The sequence below is a fragment of the Triticum dicoccoides genome, chromosome 2B (genome assembly GCF_002162155.2).
Source record: "Triticum dicoccoides isolate Atlit2015 ecotype Zavitan chromosome 2B, WEW_v2.0, whole genome shotgun sequence".
Lineage (NCBI taxonomy): Eukaryota > Viridiplantae > Streptophyta > Magnoliopsida > Poales > Poaceae > Triticum > Triticum dicoccoides.
In genome coordinates this window covers 502,987,002-503,004,336 of record NC_041383.1, presented here as the reverse complement: position 1 = coordinate 503,004,336, position 17,335 = coordinate 502,987,002, and positions in this window count along the sequence as shown.

Sequence of the window (17,335 nt, the reverse complement as noted above, 5' to 3'; positions counted from 1 at the left end):
AACAAGGAAAAAGGCATACGGAAAGACAAACATAAACAGGGTGAATAAAAAGGCAAATATTTTTGTATTTTTCTGTAAAACATTTTAGAGGTGGGGAAAGGAAAATGAGAGTCAAATGGAAAATAATGTAATGCAAGAGATGAGAGTTTATGATAGGTACTTGGTAGGCTTAATGTAGAACCTCCCCGGCAACTGTGGCAGAAATTCTTCCTGCTACTTCTTGAGCTTGCGTTGGTTTTTCCCTTGAAGAGGAAAGGGTGATGCAGCAAAGTAGAGATCAGTATTTCACTCAGTTGAGAACCAAGGTATCAATCCATTAGGAGGTACAAGCAAGTCTCCAATATATGCACCTGCAAAAACAATCAAGCACTTGCACTCAACGCGATAAAGGGGTTGTCATTCCCTTCATGATCACTTGCAATGATGAGATATGATAGAGATGGGTATAAAAGAAATAAAAGTAAATAAAATTCAGTGTGGTATTTTTGGGTTTTTGCTTTTATAGATCTGAAAATATATGATGGAAAATAGACCCTGGGGCCATAGGTTTCACTAGAGACTTCTCTCTTGAATAAAGCATACGGTGGGTAAACAAATTACTGTTGAGCAATTGATAGAAAAGTGCATAGTTATGATGATATCTAAAGCAATGATCACGAATATAGGCATCACATCCATGGCAAGTAAACCGACTCCTGCTTGCATCTACTACTATTATTCCACACATCGACCTACTCCTTCCTGCATCTAGAGTATTAAGTTCAAGAGAACAAAGTAACGCTTTAAGCAATATGACATGATGTAGAGGGATAAACTCAAACAATATGATGTAAACCCCATCTTTTTACCCTTAATAACAACAATACAATACGTGCCTCGCTGCCCCTTCTATCACTGGGAGAGGACACAACAAGATAGAACCCATCACAAAGCACCTCTCCCATTGCAAGATAGATCAATCTAGTTGGCCAAACCAAATCAATAAATCGGAGAGAAATACAAAGCTATCAAATCATGCATATAAGAATTTAGAGGAGACTCAAATAATATTCATATATAATCTTATCATAAATCCACAATTCATCGAACCTCAACAAACACACTACAAAAGAAGACTACATCAGATATAACTCCAAGAACATCGAGCAGAACGGTGTATTGAAGATCAAAGAGAGAAAAGAAGCCATCTAGCTGTTGGGGAACGTAGCAGAAATTAAAAAATTTCTACGCATCACCAAGATCAATCTATGGAGAGACTAGCAACAAGAGAGAGGGGAGTGCATCTTCATACCCTTGAAGATCGCAATGCAGAAGCGTTATAAGAACGCGGTTGGTGGAGTCGTACACGCAGCGATTCAGATCGTGGTCGATTCCGATCTAAGCGCCGAAGGGACGGCGCCTCCGTGTTCGACACACGTACAGCCCAGAGACGTCTCCTCGTTCTTGATCCAGAAAGGGGAGAGGAGAAGTTGAGGGAGAACTCTGACATCACGACGACGTGGTGGTGATGGAGCTCGTGGTTCTCCGGCAGGGCTTCACCAAGCACTATGAATGAGGAGGAGGTGTTGGAGGAGGGAGAGGGCTGCGCCAATGGAAGGATGCGGCTTCCCTCTCTCTCCCTCACTATATATAGGGGGAAGGGACGAGGGGGAGGCGCCCTAGGGTTCCCTAGGGGAGGGGCGGCGGCCACAGGGGAAACCCTAGATAGGTTTGGGCGCCCCCACCCCCTAGGAAACTTGCCCCCAAAGCCGGGAGGGGCGGCTGCCCTAGGGGTGGTGCCCCCACCTCTCCTGGTTACATGAGATGGGGTGGGAGGGACGCTCAGCCCCTTAGTGGGCTGATGTGCCCTCTCCCCTTGGCCCATAAGCCCCCCCCCCAACGCTTGTCGGGGCCTCCGAAACCCCTTTCGGACACGCTGGTCATCACCAGGTACCCCCGGAACAATTCCGGACTCTAATACCCTTCGTCCAATATACCGATCTTCACCTTCGAACCATTCTGGAGCTCCTCGTCATGTTCGGGATCTCATCCGGGACTCCGAACAACCTTCGGTAACCACATATTATTTCCCATAACAACTCTGGCGTCATCGAACCTTAAGTGTGTAGACCCTATGGGTTCGGGAACCATGCAGACATGACCGAGACGTTCTCCGGTCAATAACCAGCAGCGGGATCTGGATACCCATGTTGGCTCCCACATGTTCCACGATGATCTCATCGGATGAACCACAATGTCAAGGATTCAAGCAATCCCGTATGCAATTCCCTTTGTCAATCGGTATGTTACTTGCCTGAGATTCGATCGTCGGTATCCCAATACCTCGTTCAATCTCGTTACCGGCAAGTCACTTTACTCGTTCCTTAATGCATGATCCTTTGACTAACTACTTAGTCACATTGAGCTCATTATGATGATGCATTACCGAGTGGGCCCAGAGATACCTCTCCGTCATACAGAGTGACAAATCCCAGTCTCGATTCATGCCAACCCAACAAACTCTTTTGGAGATACCTGTAGTGCACCTTTATAGTCACCCAGTTACGTTGTGACATTTGGTACACCCAAAGCACTCCTACGGTATCAGGGAGTTACACAATCTCATGGTCTAAGGATATGATACTTGACATTAGAAAAGCTTTAGCAAACGAACTACACGATATTGTGCTATGCTTAGGATTGGGTGTTGTCCATCACATCATTCTCCTAATGATGTGATCCCGTTATCAATGACATCCAATGTCCATGGTCAGGAAACCATGACCTGTTGATCAACGAGCTAGTCAACTAGAGGCTCACTAGGGACATGTTGTGGTCTATGTATTCACACATGTATTGCGGTTTCCGGTCAATACAATTATAGCATGAATAATAGACAATTATCATGAACAAGGAAATACAATAATAACCATTTTATTATTGCCTCTAGGGAATATTTCCAACAGTCTCCCACTTGCACTAGAGTCAATAATCTAGTTCACATCACTATGTGATTGTAATGAATCCAACACCCATTGAGTTTGATCATATCTTGCTTGTGAGAGAGGTTATTAGTCAACAGGTCTGAATCTTTCAGATCCGTGTGTGTATTACAAATCTCTGTGTCATCTCCTAGATGTAGCTACTACGCGCTATTTGGAGCTATTCCAAATAACTGTTCTACTATACGAATCCGGTATACTACTCAAAGTCATCCGGATTAGTGTCAAAGTTTGCATCGGTGTAACCCTTTACGACGAACTCTTTTACCACCTCCAGTATCGAGAAAATCCTTAGTCCACTAGTTACTAAGGATAACCTTGACCGCTGTGCTGTGATCCAATCCTTGATCACACTTGTACCCCTTGACTGAATCATGGCAAGGCACACTTCAGGTGCGGTACACAGCATTGCATACTGTAGAGCCTACATCTAAAGCATAGGGGACAACCTTCGTCCTTTCTCTCTTTTCTGCCGTGGTCAGGTCTTGAGTCTTACTCAATACTCATACCTTATAACACAGCCAAGAACTTCTTCTTTGCCGATCTATTTTGAACTCCTTCAAAATCTTGTCATGGTATGTATTCATTTGAAAGTATTATTAAGCGTTTTTTATCTATCCTTATAGATCTTGATGCTCAATGTTCAACTAGCTTAATCCAGGTTTTCCATTAAAAAACACTTTTCAAATAACCCTATATGATTTCTAGAAATTCTACATCATTTCTAATCAACAATATGTCAACAACGTATACTCATCAGAAATTCTATAGTGCTCCCACTCACTTCTTTGGAAATACAAGTTTCTCATAAACATTGTATAAACCCAAAATCTTTGATCATCTCATCAAAGCGTATATTCCAACTCCAAAATGCTTACTCCAGTCCTTAGAAGGATTGCTAGAGCTTTGCATACTTGTTAGCATCTTTTAGGATTGACAAAACCTTCTGGTTTTATCACATACAACCTTTCCTCAAGAATATCGTCGAGGAAACAATGTTTTGACATCCTATCTGCAAGATTTCATAAATCATGTAGTAATTGCTTATATAATTCCAACAGACTCTTAGCATCGCTATGAGTGAGAAAGTCTCATCGTAGTCAACTCCTTGAACTTGTCAGAAAACATCTTAACGACAAGTCGAGCTTTCTTAATGGTGATACTTACCATCATTATCCGTCTTCCTTCTAAAATCCATCTATACCCAACAGCCTTACGACCATCAAGCAGTTCTTCCGAAGTCTACACTTTATTTTCATACATGGATCCTCTCTCGGATTTTAGGGCCTCGAGCCATTTGTCGGAATCGGGGCCCACCATCGCTTCTTCATAGCTCGTAGGTTCATTGTTGTCTAGAAACATGACCTCCAAGACAGGATTACCGTACCACTTTGAAGCAGTACGCGTCCTTGTCATCCTACGAGGTTTGGTAGTGACTTGATCCGAAGTTTCATGATCACTATCATCAACTTCCACTTCAATTGGTGTAGGTGCCACAGGAACAACTTCCTGTGCCCTGCTACACACTGGTTGAAGTGATGGTTCAATAACCTCATCAAGTCTCCACCATCCTCCCACTCAATTCTTTCGAGAGAAACTTTTCCTCGAGAAAGGACCCGTTTAAGAAACAATCACTTTTGCTTCCGGATCTGAAATAGGAGGTATACCCAACTGTTTTGGGTCACCTATGAAGATGCATTTATCCTTTTTGGGTTCGAGCTTACTAGGATGAAACTTTTTCACATAAGCATCGCAGCCCCAAACTTTTAAGAAAGGACAGCTTAGGTTTCTCTAAACCATAGTTCATACGGTGTCATCTCAATGGAATTATGTGGTGCCCTATTAAAGTGAATGTGGTTGTCTCTAATGCCTAACCCATAAACGATAGTGGTAATTTGATAACAGACAACATGGTATGCACCATATCCAATAGGGTGCAGTTATGATGTTCGGACACACCATCACACTATGGTGTTCCAGGCGGTATTAATTGTGAAACAATTTCCACAATGTCTTAATTGTGTACCAAACTCGCAATTCAGATATTCATATCTATGATCATATCATAGACATTTTATCCTCTTGTCACGAAGATCTTCAATTTCACTCTAAAATTAATTGAACCTTTCAATAATTCAGACTTATGTTTCATCAAGTGAATATACTTAGCATCTACTCAAATCATCTGTGAAGTAAGAACATAACAATATCCATTGCGTGCCTTAGCACTCATTGGATTGCACACATGAAAATGAATTACTTCCAACAAGTTGCTCTCTTGTTCCATCTTACTGAAAAGGAGGCTTTTCAGTCATCTTGCCCATGTGGTATGATTTGCATGTCTCAAGTGATTCAAAATAAAGTGAGTCCAAATGATCCATTTGCGTGGAGTTTCTTCATGCGTACTTACCAATAGACATGGTTCGCATGTCTCAAACTTTTCAAAAACGAACATGGAGCTTCTTCATGTGTTTTATACCAATATGACTTACATGGCAGTGCCACAAGTAGGCGGTACTATCATTACTATCTTATATCTTTTGGCATGAACATGTGTATCACTACGATCGAGATTCAATAAACCATTCATTTTAGGTGCAAGACCATTGAAGGAATTATTCAAATAAACAGAGTAACCATTATTCTCCTTAAATGAATAACTGTATTGCGATAGACATAATCCAATCATGTCTATTCTCAACGCAAACACCAAATAAAAATTATTTAGGTTTAACACTGATCCTTATGGTAGAGGGAGCGTGCGATGTTTGATCCCATCAACCTTGGAAATACTTCCAACACATATCATCACCTCGCCTTTAGCTAGTCTCCATTTATTCCGTAGCCTTTTATTTCGAGTTACTAACACTTAGCAACCGAACCGGTATCTATTACCATGGTGCTACTAGGAGTACTGGTAGAGTATACATTAATATAATGTATATCCAATATACTTCAGTCGACCTTGCCTGCCTTCTTATCTACGAAGTATCTAGGGTAATTCTGCTCCAGTGACCGTTCCCCTTATTACAGAAGCACTTAGTCTCGGGTTTGGATTCAACCTTGGGTTTCTTCACTAGAGCAGCAACTGATTTGTCATTTCATGAAGTATCCCTTCTTGCCCTTGCCCTTCTTGAAACTAGTGGTTTCACTAACCATCAACAATTGATGCTCCTTCTTCATTTCTACTTTCGCAGTGTCAAACATCGCGAATAGCTCAAGGATCATCATATCTATCCCTGATATGTTATAGTTCATCATGAAGCTCTAGTAGCTTGGTGGCAATGACTTTGGAGAAACATCATTATCTGGAAGATTAACTCCCACTCGATTCAAGTGATTGTAGTACCCAGAAAATCTGAGCACATGCTCAACAATTGAGATTTTCTCCCTTAGTTTGTAGGCTAAGAAACTCGTCGGAGGTCTTATACCTCTTGACATGGGCACAAGCCTGAAATCCCAATTTCAGCCCTCGAAACATCTCATATGTTCCGCGACGTTTCAAAAATCGTCTTCGGTGCCTTAGTTCTAAACCGTTTAACATTACTGAACTATTACATAGTTATCAAAACGTGTATGTCAAATGTTCGCAACATCCACAGACGACGTTCGAGGTTCAGCACACCGAGCGGTGCATTAAGGACATAAGCCTTCTGCGCAGCAATGAGGACAATCCTCAGTTTACGGACCCAGTCCACATAATTGCTACTATCAACTTTCAACTATATTTTCTCTAGGAACATATCTAAACAGTAGAATTAAACGCGAGGTACGACATAAATTGCAAATACCTTTTGACTATGTTCATGATAATTAAGTTCATCTAATGAACTCCCACTTAGATAGACATCCCTCTAGTCATCTAAGTGATACATGATCCGAGTCAACTAGGCCATGTCCGATCATCACGTGAGACTATGTTGTATCTACTATACGACTAGTCAACTAGTCATCATCGGTGAACATCTTCATGTTGATCGTATCTACTATACGACTCATGTTCGACCTTTCGGCCTCTTGTGTTACGAGGCCATGTCTGTACATGCTAGGCTCGTCAAGTCAACCTAAGTGTTTCGCGTGTGTAAATCTGTCTTACACCCGTTGTATGCGAATGTTAGAATCTATCACACCCGATCATCATGTGGTGCTTCGGAACAACGAACTTTCGCAATGGTGCACAGTTAGGGGGAACACTTTCTTGAAATTATTATGAGGGATCATCTTATTTACTACCGTCGTTCTAAGCAAATAAGATGCATAAACATGATAAACATCACATGCAATCAAATAGTGACATGATATGGCCAATATCATTTTGCTCCTTTTGATCTCCATCTTCGGGGCTCCATGATCATCATTGTCACCGGCATGACACCATGATCTCCATCATCGTGTCTCCATGAAGTTGTCTCGCCAACTATTACTTCTACTACTATGGCTAACGGTTTATCAATGAAGTAAAGTAATTACATGGCGTTATTCAGTGACACGCAGGTCATACAATAAATAAAGACAACTCCTATGGCTCCTGCCGGTTGTCATACTCATTGACATGCAAGTCGTGATTCCTATTACAAGAATATGATCAATATCATACATCACATATATTTCATTCATCACATCCTTTTTGGCCATATCACATCACGCGACATATGCTGCAAAAACAAGTTGGACGTCCTCTAATTTGTTGTTGCAAGTTTTTACGTGGCTGCTATAGGTTTCTAGCAAGAACGTTTCTTACCTACGCCAAAACCACAACGTGATATGCCAATTGCTATTTACCCTTCATAAGGACCCTTTTCATCGAATCCGATCCAACTAAAGTGGGAGAGACTGGCACCCGCTAGCCACCTTATGCAACAAGTGCATGTCAGTCGGTGGAACCTGTCTCATGTAAGTGTACGCGTAAGGTCGGTCCGGGCCGCTTCATCCCACAATACCGTCGAAACAAGATAGGACAAGTAACGGTAAGCATATTGAACAAAATCAACGCCCACAACAACTTGTGTTCTACTCGTGCATAGAATCTACGCAATAGACCTAGCTCTGAAACCACTGTTGGGGAACGTAGCAGAAATTCAAAATTTTCTATGCATCACCAAGATCAATCTCTGGAGAGACTAGCAATAAGAGAGAGGGGACTGCATCTTCATACCTTTGAAGATCGTGATGCGGAAGCGTTACAAGAACGCTGTCGATGTCAAAACCGGCGGATCTCGGGTAGGGGGTCCCGAACTATGCGTCTAGGCGGATGGTAACAGGAGACAAGGGACACGATGTTTTTACCCAGGTTTGGGCCCTCTCGGTGGAGGTAAAACCCTACTCCTGCTTGATTAATATTGATGGTATGGGTATTACAAGAGTTGATCTACCACGAGATCAAAGAGGCTAAACCCTAGAAGCTAGCCTATGGTATGATTGTTGTTCGTCCTACGGACTAAAACTCTCTGGTTTATATAGACACCGGAGAGGGCTAGGGTTACACAGAGTCGGTTACAACGGGAGGAGATCTTCATATCGTATCGCCAATCTTGCCTTCCACACCAAGGAAAGTCCCATCCGGACACGGGACGAAGTCTTCAATCTTGTATCTTCATAGTCCGGGAGTCCGGCCAAAGGTCATAGTCCGGCCATCCAGACACCCCGTAATCCAGGACTCCCTCAGTAGCCCCTGAACCAGGCTTCAATGACGACGAGTCCTGCGTGCAAGTTGTCTTCGGCATTGCAAGGCGGGTTCCTCCTCCGAATACTTCATAGAAGATGTTGAACACCAGGATAATGTCTGGCTCTGCAAAATAAGTTCCACATGCCACCATAGAGAGAATAACATTTGCACCAATCTAATCTGCTGACGTATTCCGTAGCGTGACCTCACGCCACGGCCAGGCTTTTATTCATTTTACCGTTCCACCTTAGCGCGTTTAGCGAGGCAGTTTCCTTGGCACGTCTTGTCAAAGTAGAGATTGTGTCCCCTTATTCCGGGATTCTCATCAATACGAGCGTGGGTAACCCAACCGCGCCATTAACCGCGGCGCTTGGGAGATAAGCGAGTTTTATTAGGCCGGTGGGGGCTCGTAGTTTTGGCCGCCCATATAAGGGGATAAGAATCCGCCCTTTCCATTCACGCCTTCTTCCTCCTTTGCTTATTTGTCCTTGCGCGCTCGAGCTCCAACGCCCAACCCGCACTTCCCACCTCAACCTACTCCAATCATGTCCGGAGCGGGAGGTAGATGGATGGCCTCCTCCGTCACGGAGGGGCAAATCAAAAAGTTGAGGACGGTCGGATACTTGTCTGACGACATCTCGCACCGGCTTCTAGATGCGGGGAAACTTATCCCTACCCCAAGGCCTCATGAGAGGGTTGTCTTTCTCCCTCATTTCCTCCACGGACTGGGTTTCCCTCTTCACCCGTTCGTCCAGGGGCTCATGTTCTATTACGGCTTGGACTTCCACGATCTGGCCCCGAACTTTATCCTCAACATCTCGGTGTTCATCATCGTGTGTGAGGCCTTCCTCTGCATCTAGCCCCACTTCGGCTTATGGCTGAAGACTTTTAATGTCAAGCCGAAAGTGGTGAGCGGCCGCCAAGCAGAGTGCGGAGGTGCCATGGTGGGCCGGATGGCCAACGTCCTATGGCTCGAGGGCTCCTTCGTGGAGACAATAAAAGGATGGCAATCAGGGTGGTTCTACATCATCGAGCCACGTGACCCCAAATGGGAAGCAACCCCCGAATTCCGATCTGGCTTTCCCACACGGCTCACCTCCTGGAAAGAGACGGGCTTAATGTGGGGAGATTCGGAAGAGCTGACCGGACTCCAAACCTGCGTCAAAAAGCTGGTTAGCAAGAACCTCAAGCTCGTCAACGTAGTCCAGGTCATGCTTATCCGCCGGGTCCTCCCATGCCAACAACGGGCCTTCAAATTGTGGGAGTTCGATCCGGCACAACACCAAGCCTTGAGCGGGCTCTTCGATACTTCATACGAAGATGCCTGGAAGGTGCTGTTTAAGGGCACCGAGGCCCCCGCATCCGCTATCAAAGATCGCGGATTCAGCTTGCGGCGTCGGGCCAACGAGGTAAGTTATTCTACCCTTTATGGGACTCTTTTCTTTCATTGTCTGACTCTATGTGGGTTCTAAACTCCCCTACCTTTGACAGGACTGGCTGAAGAAGTCCGGACAGGTCAGCTGTCCGGCTCCCTTACCAGAAGATCCAGCGGACGCCCGATTGACGGGACTGCTGGTTCTGGCACCTCACGTGGTGCCGGAGAAGAAGGCCAAGGAGAAGGCCACGGGGACTCGAAAGAGCTCCCGACGCCTGGTGGTGTCGGATTCATCGCCTGACAACCCCGACGCACCCTCCGCCTCGGAAGACGAGGAGGAGGAGGAGGAGGAAGAAGCCTCTCCCCCTCCAACGGGGGGAGGAAAGAAAAGGAAGGCCGCCCCCACTGGGGAGGCCAGAGGGTCCAAGAAGGGGAAGACCCTTCTGCCGGACTACGCCTCCGATGCCGAAGACGGCGGAGAGGAATGGCCATCTAGGGTCAAGCCCCTGGCAAAATCGTAAGTGTCCGGTTACCCGAATGACTCATGGCGCTCCTCTATTATTTGGTAATGTCTAACACCGAATTTTAGTCATGCAGTCCACCCAGAGCTCAGTTCGGCGGTTCGTCGAGCGGCTCCCTGAATTCGTCGGATGTGAACAGTGCTTCACTTCTGACGGCCTCCTCCCCTCTCCCTGCGGATGATGCTGAGGTGGGGTCCCGAAGGGGACCGAACCAGGAGGAGGTGGTCCTGGAGGCGCCTCAAGGAGACCTCCCGGATTCCAGGCCCAAAGGGGGTAAGGCCCCGTAGGGGTCTAAGTCCGGCCCCGGGCCGGACACTGCTCTGGAACCACCAGCGGTTCCAGAGTCCGACAGGCGGCGCCTTCATAAGAAGGGCACGCCTACACCACCGGCGACCTCCGTCCATCCAGAGCCTCCGGACAATTTGCTGGAGGCGCTTAACGGCGCCTCCATCGACAAGGAACACCGCACTGTTATGAGTGTGGTGATTCAAAAGGTTTAGTCCGCCAAGAGCGGGCTGACAGAAGCCTGTACAAGTCTGTTAACAGGCTTTGAGGTATGTGTTCAAAACATATAAAAATGTTACCGCATAGACAATATCCCCTGATGCTCGGTTCGGCGTTCGGAAAGAAAAGCCGAGCTGAGGATCTAAAAAGATATACGCAGGAGCCTAATAAAAATATGTCGATATGGGAATGCAGGTTGCGCTGCTGACCTCTGCCACACTGACTGCGGAGGTCAATGCATTGATGGGAAGCCTCGAGCGGTCCGAGAACGAGCTCGGCCGTGCCAAGAAGCAGCTCGAGGACAAGGAGGGTATGTGATACCGCATGTAAATGTATATAGAAATACTTGGTTGCAAATAATGACAGGACCAACTTAAATGTTGCAGGGGCCACGGCCGAGGTGGCGACCCTGAAGGAGGCGGTCTCCAAGGCCGAAAACAGTGCGGCCCTGGAGCGCGCCGAGCGAGAGAAGCAGGAGGCGCGGGTGGCAACGGTGCGGCAAGAGCTCCAGGCTCTCATGAAAAAACACGAGAGTTTGGAGCGTGACTCGAAGACTCGAGAGTCCGAGCTTGCCTTGGCTCTTGAGAGTGCCAAAAACGCTAAGGCCGAAGCCCAGAAGGCCCTCTAGGAGATCGAGGCGATGAAGAAAATAGCGGCGGGTAAGGCATTCTTTATGCAAAGCAAGAATATAAAAGTTAATTATCTGCTACTTACCCGAATCCAGAGCTCTCCAGGAGCGTTCGCCGATCTGCCCCGTAGTGTGTCTGATGCCGCTGCATACTACCAAGCTGAAGAGGGGAGCTCGACGGAAAAAGTGTTCTGGTCTCAGTATGCTGAGGCCGAACATCCGGTGCCCCTGAGCGACCAGCTGAAGCAGCTGCTCGAGCTCCACAAGGTGGCCGAACAGGCCATGAAGGGCCTCATAGCTCGGCTGTGGCCTGGAGAAGCCATGCCTGGGAGCTACTTCGGTCTAGTGCGGCGGCTGGTGGATGCATGTCCGTGGATTGAGGTTGTCAAGCGCTCCGTCTGCATCGAAGGTGCCCGTCGGGCCCTTACCCGTGCTAAAGTGCACTGGGGCAAGCTGGACGCTGAGAAGCTTTTGACAGACGCGCCACCACCGGCCAAGGAGTATCGCACGCCCGAGATGTATTATAAGGGTGTCCTGAAGGGTGCTCGCCGTATAGCGTACGAATGCTCCAAAGATGTAATTTTTGAGTAGGCTCGCATCTGTTATCCTGTACGCTGAAAACTTTGTTCATATGCGTTAAGCAACGCTTGTTAATTTAAAATATTACCTTCTGTGCGGCCGTTTATCAAATCTGAGAGATGCAAGTCGTCGGCTTCGACCCCCATGCCACGAGTGCTGGGGTGTTCGGGATAAACCTGAGCGCTCTTGTTCCCATTCTTGGGTCCATCTAGGGAGGCGCTCAGCACAACGAACCAGACCATCAGACTTATAATGCTTTATCACTCTCACTTAGCCATAGAATTCTATAATTTTAAGTTTCGGCGAAGCCCCTAGTATTCGGAAGACTGAGTTCGAGGCGCTATCCACGCCTAGGATGGATAAGTCCGGTTCCTCGCTCTAAGCGGCATAAGTTTTTAAGGACTCAAAAAACCTCGCGAACAACGACTGGTCTCTCGCACTATCATGACAGTCAGTTTTAGCTTTCTCTACTGAGGTGCTAACCCAACTGAACTGGGGCACAATCGCAGTAGTTCTCCCAGCGCTACCCAGGGCATGATTCGGAGCCGATGCATATAGTGCTATAAGTTCAGGGTGCCGCACTCATGAGAGTGTTCGGTCTTCTCACACCATGTTATGGGGTGCTTAAGCCCCTGGTGTATTGGCCGTACCAAAGTGTATGGCTGCATAATGTCATGACTGGACATATATATAAAAAAGGAATACAATAATAGATAGAAGCTATGTATTGTTTATTATTAAGGGGCTGCTATGAAAGCAGAACAATACAAATAGTGCGATAAGCAAGAGATGGGATTATTTGACATGTCCCCCTCCAGGGGCAAGCTGCGGGTTTTGTAAGTAAAAACAGGTATTTAACTCGTTATAGAGGCCACCTGGACATTCGACGCGGCTTGTCCTCACCCTGGCTGTTGCATCGTGTATTCGGCGAGTGTATTGCCGGACAGGCCTTCTAAGTGGTTGGCTCCTGAAAGTATATATAAAAAAAGGAAAACGGCCGAATAGGGAGCCCCTAAGTGCGGTTGAGCCGCATTCTGGGCGTGCCGTAGTTGTGCCCCTCCCCTTATGCCCATAGTATTTTCAAAGCGTAATTATGTACGCGTGGTACCGATAGCACCATCTGACTAGGGCTGGGGTTGGGGCCGCACTGCTATGCTTGCTCGGATCGTGCCAGCCGGCTCTGTTGTAGGTTGCTTCGGGCGCACTTGACGTTGTTCGGACGTTTGATACCCGGATTGGAGAGCTGCCTTGAGAGGCTGCTCTGTACTTCCGCCGCGAGGGCCACTGTGTGCTCCTCCATTCGGAGAGAGCGTTCGGTGTTTCCATTGACCGTGATGACTCCGCGAGGGCCTGGCATCTTGAGCTTGAGATATGCGTAGTGCGGCACCACATTGAACTTTGCAAATGCAGTTCGTCTGAGCAGGGCGTGATAGCCACTGCGGAATGGGACTATGTCGAAGATTAACTCTTCGCTTCAGAAATTATCCGGGGATCCGAAGACCACTTCGAGTGTAACTGAGCCTGTACAGCTGGCTTCTACACCCGGTATGACAACTTTAAAGGTTGTCTTTGTGTGTTTGATCCTTGAGGGATCTATACCCATTTTTCACACTGTATCCTGATAAAGCAGGTTTAGGCTGCTGCCGCCGTCCATGAGGACTCTGGTGAGGTGAAATCCGTCAATGATTGGGTTTAGGACCAATGCGGCGAATCCGCCGTGATGGATGCTAGTGGGGTGGTCCCTTCGATCAAATGTGATCGGGCAGGAGGACCATGGGTTGAACTTTGGGGCGACTGGCTCCAACGCATAGACGTCATTGAGAGCACGCTTCCGCTCCCTCTTGGGGATGTGGGTTGCGTATATCATGTTCACCGTCCGCACTTGCAGGGGGAATCCCTTCTGTCGTCTGTTGTTCGGCGGCCGGGCCTCCTGCTCGTCATCGCTACGCAGCCCCTTGTCTCTGGTTTCGGCACTTAACTTGCTTGCCTGCTTGAACACCCAACAATCCCTGTTGGTGTGGTTGGCTGGTTGTTCGGGGGTGCCGTGTATCTGGAACAAGCGGTTGAGTATCCGGTCTAAGTTGGATGGGCCTGGAGGGTTTCTTTTGAATGGCTTCTTCCGCTGACCGGGTTTAGAGCCTCTGAATCCGGCGTTGACTGCCGTATCCTCGGTATTGTCGCCGTTAATGCGGGGCTTGTGCTTGTTGCGACGTGACCTGCCATTGTTATCCTTGGTATCCGAATTACCAGGGCTCTTGGTTATGTTATTGCTACGAGCTAGCCAGCTGTCTTCGCCTGCACAGAAGCGGGTCATGAGTGTCGTAAGGGCTGCCATAGATTTTGGCTTTTCCTGTCCCATGTGCCGGGCAAGCCATTCGTCTCGGATATTGTGCCTGAAGGCTGCAAGGGCCTCGGCGTCCGGACAGTCGATTATTTGATTTTTCTTGGTTAGGAACCGTGTCCAGAATTGTCTGGCCGATTCTTCTGGCTGCTGGATTATGTGGCTTAGGTCATCGGCATCTGGTGGTTGCACATAAGTGCCCTGGAAGTTGTCAAGGAATGCGGATTCCAGGTCCTCCCAGCAACTAATTGACTCTGCTGGCAGGCTGTTAAGCCAATGTCGCACTGGTCCTTTAAGCTTGAGCAGGAGGTATTTGATGGCATGTAGATCATCACCGCGAGATAATCCTCGATCCATACCGCGGGATCAGTTGTGTCGTCGTATGATTCAATGTTTACGAGATTAAAACCCTCGGGGATTTGATGATCCATTACTTCATCTGTGAAGCATAGTGGGTGTGCGGCGCCCCTGTACTGGGCTATATCGCGGCGTAGCTCGGATGAGCTTGGTCTGTTGTATTCGGCCTGGCCGTATTTATCATATCCAGTGTGACGGTTATCATCACGTGATGCGGGGCGCCCATGCGATCCATAGATCGATCTTGCTTGCCTTGCCTTGTTCTCCAATATGTCTCACAGGTCTGTTGCGTCTCCCCATACTCCGGCATGTTTTGAGCGGTGCCGGGGTGCGGCTTGGGTCAAGGGCCTGAAGGCCTCTTTGTCGTGGCCACGGGGTGGCCGATCGGGCGCATCGTACGCTGGTGATGTAGGTTTAATTGCTTCCTCCTCAAGTTGGGGTAGCAGCCTGCGCTTTGGGTAGCTCTTGGAGGGGCGCTCGAGTTTATACTCTTCGGCCGCCAGAACTTTGGTCCATCTGTCGGCTAGCAAGTCTTGGTCAGCTCTAAGTTGCTGCTGTTTTTTCTTGAGGCTGCGTGCCGTGGCCATAAGCCTGCGTTTGAAATGCTCTTGTTCAACGGGATCCTCTGGCATGACGAATTCGTCGTCGTCGAGGCTTGCCTCGTCTTCGGAGGGAGGCATATAGTTGTCGTCCTCAACCTCTCTGTCGGCCGCTCTCTCATGAGGGCTGGCTCTTTCGTCCTCCTGCACTGAATCCTGCTGGAGGGGGTTATCTTCGGCACTGTCCGGCGTGTTGTTATCTTTGGTGCCGGATTCGCCGTTCTTGCTTTGGCGGGATTTAGAGCGGCGCCGCTGACATCGGCGCTTAGGTTGCTTCTTGGAGGGGTCATCCTCCGTTTTTTCCTCGCCATCCCCTCCTTTGGGGGTGTCCACCATGTATATGTCATATGACGAGGTGGCTTTCCAGTTCCCTATAGGTGCTGGTTCTTGGTCATCTCCTTCATCGGCATCCATACCGTCGATGTCTTCGGAGTCAAAGTCGAGCATGTCGGTTAAATCGTCGACAGTGGCTACAAAGTGGGTGGTGGGTGGGTTTCGAATTTCCTTGTCGTCCGTATCCCAACCATGCTGACCATAGTCCGGCCAGGGCTCTCCTGACAAAGAGAGAGACTTTAGGGAGTTCAGGATATCGCCAAAGGGCGAGTGCTGAAAGACGTCCGCGGCGGTGAACTCCATGATCGGAGCCCAATCGGGTTCGATCGGAAGGGGTGCGGAAGATTCGGAGTCCGGAACAGAGTCCGGCACCTTGGAGTCACGGGCCTTGCAAAGGACTAGGCTGGTATTCGGCTCTATCGCTGTAGAGATTGCGGTTCCTAGGGCGGCGTCCAACCGTCTGTCCCTGGTTAGCACAGTCGGCTCCGAGCTAATGGTCGGAGCGGACTCCCGAGCGGCACTCTGGGCGCTGTCCGGCGGCAGAGCTAGATCATGCCCATCGAGACAGTGCGGCGCGCTCGGCCGTGGCTCGAATCCGTCGAAGATCAAGTCCCCACGAATGTCGGCCGTGTAGTTCAAGCTTCCAAACCTGACCTGATGGCTAGGGGCGTAGCTTCTGATCTGCTCCAGATGGCCAAGCGAGTTCGCCCGCAGTGCGAAGCCGCCGAATACGAAGATCTGTCCGGGGAGAAAAGTCTCACCCTGGACCGCGACATGGTTGGTGATCGAAGAAGCCATCGGGCCTAACGGTGATGACACAGAGGAACTCTCAATGAAAGCACCAATGTTGGTGTCAAAACCGGTGGATCTCGGGTAGGGGGTCCCGAACTGTGCGTCTAGGCGGATAGTAACAGGAGACAAGGGACACGATGTTTTTACCCAGGTTCGGGCCCTCTCGGTGGAGGTAAAACCCTACTCCTGCTTGATTAATATTGATGGTATGGGTATTACAAGAGTTGATCTACCACGAGATCAGAGAGGCTAAACCCTAGAAGCTAGCCTATGGTATGATTGTTGTTCGTAGTACGGACTAAAACTCTCCGGTTTATATAGACACCGAAGAGGGCTAGGGTTACACAGAGTCGGTTACAATGGGAGGAGATCTTCATATCATATCACCAAGCTTGCCTTCCATGCCAAGGAAAGTCCCATCCGGACACGGGACGGAGTCTTCAATCTTGTATCTTCATAGTCCGGGAGTCTGGCCAAAGGTCATAGTCCGGCCATCCGGACACCCCCTAATCCAGGACTCCCTCAAACGCGGTTGGTGGAGTCGTACACGCAGCGATTTAGATCGCGGTCGATTCCGATCTAAGTGCCGAACGGACGACGCCTCCGCGTTCAACACACGTACAGCCCGGGGACGTCTCCTCCTTCTTGATCTAGCAAGGG